Raw genomic sequence first — 4678 nt, 5'->3', positions numbered from 1 at the left:
AAACATTCACCGCCATATCCCTGCACTGAACGTTGCTATTTCTCTTCCTTTCCCTCTGACTTTATCCCAAATCTCACGTCTTGTAATTCCTCGGAGTTCTTCCTGCTGATAATTAGCTGAGAGTGCTGAAGCCATGGAGGTGCTGTGGGAGGATTCCGGCCATAAATCACACTGAGGGGTGACAATGTGCAGCTCAAATATTGTTCAATATAGAGATGAACCTAACCCTGCAATGCCACCTGACCCCCACTAATTGACCTTAGCCTGGGACTGCAATAAATCATTGTGACACCTAAGGGGGAGAGCCAGGAGCACAATATGAATATATGACACCGGTGTATAATGTGATCAATGCAACATTCACCCAACACAATTCACCCAGAAACATTTGTTATACGCCAAACAACTAACAATTGTAAAACATTCCAATCCTGATAAATCAAACACAAAGATACAAAATAAATTCTGTTCTAGGGGGTTCAGCATACGGGGGATTCATCATACGGATGATTCATTATATGGGGGATTCATTATAAAGGGGATTCATTATACAAGAGATTCATTATATGGGGGATTCATTATACGGGGGATTCATTATACGAGGATTATTCATATGGGGGATTCATTATATGAGGAATTCATTATACAGGAGATTCATTATACGGGGGATTCATTATACGGGAGATTCATTATATGGGGGATTCATCATACGGGGGATTCATTATATGGGGGATTCAACATACGGAGGATTCATTATACGGGGAATTCATCATACAGGGAATTCATTATACAGGGGATTCATTATACGAGAGATTCATTATATGGGGGATTCATCATACGGGTATTGATTATATGGGGGATTCATTATATGGGGGATTCATCATACGGAGATTCATTATATGGGTGATTCATCATACAGAGATTCGTTATATGGGGGTTTCATCATAAGAGGATTCATTATACGGGGGATTCGTTATATGGGGAATTCATCATACGGGGATTCGTTATACAGGGAATTCATCATACAGAGGATTCATTATACAGGGGATTCAATATATGGGGGAATCATCATACGGGGTATTCATTATACAGGGGATTATTCATATGGGGGATTCATCATACAGGATTCATTATTTGGGTGATTCATCATACGTGGATTCATTATACAGGGGATTCATTATATGGGGAATTCATTATACGGGGGATTCATCATACGGAGATTCGTTATATGGGGGATTCATTATATGGAATGTGAAAAGTGAGATTGCTGACCAATCACGTTTCTTCTTGGGAGAACGCTGCATCCTATTGGTCACCATAAAGAATGACTTATCGATGTCCACCGCCCAATGAAACATAAAACAAAAACTCAAAGCACAAAATCCTCCATGTGTAATATTGTGAATTGGGGTCACATGGTCAGAAATGGGGCGTTTCCCCCTTAAACTGGCTCTTTTAATAAAGTACCGCATGGGAGGGGTTCACATGGTACAGCCAATCAGAATTCACCTGAGCTCCGTGCAGCGCAGGGGACTGAATTGATGGCTTTTTATTGTTGCCACCGGTGACTCTCCATCCTGCCAAAGTTATACCGGATAATTCTATTGGTTGGATGAAGTTGGACGGATCCTGGATTGGATTCCAGCCACTATAAGGGAGGCTCATTGGAGGATTTCAGCGAGAGGAAGGAGACTGCCAGGCAGGGGGATTCCTATGGAAATCATGCTCTGAAGGCCAATCAATACCCCACCTGTACCCCACCTGTGCCCTACCTGTGCCCCCCCCCACAAAAGGTTAACACACATAGCTGAGTGCCCCCCAGTCCTCTGGAAGAGTCACACCGCCATCTGCTGGTCACACGGTATATTGCAGACAGAAATCTCTGATAATAGCCAATCATTGATCACATCTGAGATATTATTACCAATCAGGATCAATAATTCTCATCGTTCATCAGAGAGGGGACCACAAATAACTCAGCTCCAATATAAAGAGTTATATTTACCTCAGAGCAAAACAATAAACTATTGGCTGTTCTCTGTCTGCAAAGCATCTCATTGGATGGCGAAATATTATTATTATTATTATTATTATTATTATTATTATTATGATTTATATAGCACCAACATATTATGCAGCGCTGTACAATAAATAGGGGTTACAAATGACAGACAGATACAGACAGTGACACAGGAGGAGAGGACCCTGACCCGGAGAGCTAACAATCTAGGAAGTGACACCCAGAAACTCTGTGATGAATGTGATCAGGAATTACCTGAGACTACAGCGCACCTCCCCGTGACAAGAAGAAAAAATGGAGGTGTTTTGTAGTTTCCTGGGAAATTTGTTACTGGCAGGATCACTAGGTGAATATGTAAAAAGTTAATCCCTTACCCCTCTATTTTGCCAGATTGTCTCATGAAGATTCCACCTCCCAAATCTAAACAGAACTTGCCACTGCTAGGTCAGGGAAATCCAGAAGATAAATACAGCTGTCATACCCACAGACTGACAAATTGCCCCATAATGATACCAAGCTGAGGGCACAGCGCCCCCTATGATGGGTATTCTGTATTGGGGGTCCTGGTTTGCTTTCTGATTTATGTTGATTGGCTCCATGGGATTCAGGGAGTGGTCAGGTGGGGGCAGTGGTCCCAGGGTGTTTCCTAGCCCGTGGCATCAGGCCAGTCTCTCTGTGCCAGCTAGGCATCACTGAACTGCTTGGCCCCGAGTCATTGCCTATAGGCGGGGGTGTTTGACCTGTTGGGGGTATCAGTCTTGACTTTGTCCTTGGATTGGGAGTCAATGACGGGTAATCCCCAATGAAGGGCCACAGTGGTGCCAGTGGGCATGTACATTGCCATGGCGTGGGAGGGGGCAGAGAAATCCAATATGAAGATTCTCCCGATCACATGACTGCGATGGCGACCACCAGAGGTGAAAGATCGGTTCCATGTACATTGGAGGTGAATGTTCTGTCACAGTGCGTGGTGCTGATGTTCATGGTGTCATGGCACTGCCAGGGACTCACCGGACCATTTACCCCCTGGCATCCAGAATACACAGCAATGGCCAATTATGAGCCCCTCGAGGGCGATGCCCCCCAGGGCCCCATTTGTCACCAAGCATGGGGCCAATCATTAATGGTTTGCAGGTGTTACTGCATAATGACAACTGCTATGCATCAATTCCAATTGTCACTCAACAAAACTTAAAGAAGAATATGAAAATATCAGAATGGTCTTACAAAAGCTTTGCTACATGAACACCAATGGTCCATATGTGTTGATATAAAAATGGTGACCTTCCTACTTGGACACAAAGTATGCAAACGGAGTTTATCAGAGATTTCTTTGTGATTAGTTCTGGAAATATACTGAATATAGAATATAGTGACATAAATGTAATTTTCTATACGTAGCCATTTTTATGTTTCATTAGTTTTCTATGAGATCATTATTTCACAAACTAGAGCCAATCTAACACAAGCAATACCATATGTGGAATCTGTGCATCTAACATAACCTAAAATCACTTTATTCTGTTTGGCAGGAAAATGTTTGTTGAGCAGAAATAGGGTCAGATCACCGGACATTGGATATAACACGGCGCTGTGTGATCCGGTTTGTTGGTATTCGGGAAATGATGATATGAAGTTAGCGATCAGTTAGCACCCAGTGGTGGGGGAGAGGTGGTATCAGGGTACATGGGATGCTATATGTGGTGTTTTGGGGCAGATGTCCCTTTGGCCCCGGGGACTTTCCTCCTCCGTACTCCAGGTGTGCTGTGCTTGCCATCTGCCCACATTTCTCACAACGTATTTTCTAGCAGAGAAAGAAAAATGGCTGCAGCTCGGAGATTGGGGGATGTTATGGGGTCTCTGCAGTCCCAACATCTATGCAGTGAGAAATGAAGATCTGATTATGACGGGGTCACCACAATCATCAAATCTAAACTATCAGATCCCAGCTGAGGACAGGAAGTGAATAAAAATTGGGGACATCCTCACAGAAATCTGAAAAACTGGCTAAATTTGCAACTTTTATAAAACATTTTGTGTGAAAGTTTTCACTGAGGGTGAATCACACATAGCAGGTCTCCAATGTAACTTCTCCCATAAATCAGAAGAGAAATCTGCTGTGTGAGGGGTAAGAGTTTAGCCCACTTGTGACACCATAAATCCCTGGAACCCCAGAACACAGAGATCCCCCAATTTCATTTATTTCCAGAAATGCGGCTCATCCAATACCCAGGGCGGGGTCATTGCAGCGCTGGGTTCAGGGGTCACCGCCCCTTTAAATCTCCAGATTCACCCTCATCACATATTCATCATTCAGGAAGTTTCTCGTACTCGGGATAGAATGGGGAGGAATTAGAACCCCTGTCATGTTTTTATATCGGTGTCACCAAATATTTGTAGTGGAAATTTCCCTGAGGACATGATTCTGGTGACAAATCTCCGGGAGGGGAATTCACCTCTCTTTATGGGATTTCTTCTAACTTCCTGTTGGATCTCCAGCACAGGAAATGACGAGAAATCTTCCTAAGCGGACAAAGACAGCAAAACCTAAACTAAGTAAGATTTTATTCTGCTCTGCACTAAAACTAACAAAAAGTTATATATAAGTATATAGGTGATGTACAGGGGTATATAGGTAATACAGAGGGGTATATAGGT

The sequence above is a fragment of the Pyxicephalus adspersus genome, chromosome 2 (assembly GCF_032062135.1).
Source record: "Pyxicephalus adspersus chromosome 2, UCB_Pads_2.0, whole genome shotgun sequence".
NCBI lineage: Eukaryota > Metazoa > Chordata > Amphibia > Anura > Pyxicephalidae > Pyxicephalus > Pyxicephalus adspersus.
Note: the sequence above shows the minus strand (reverse complement) of the source record.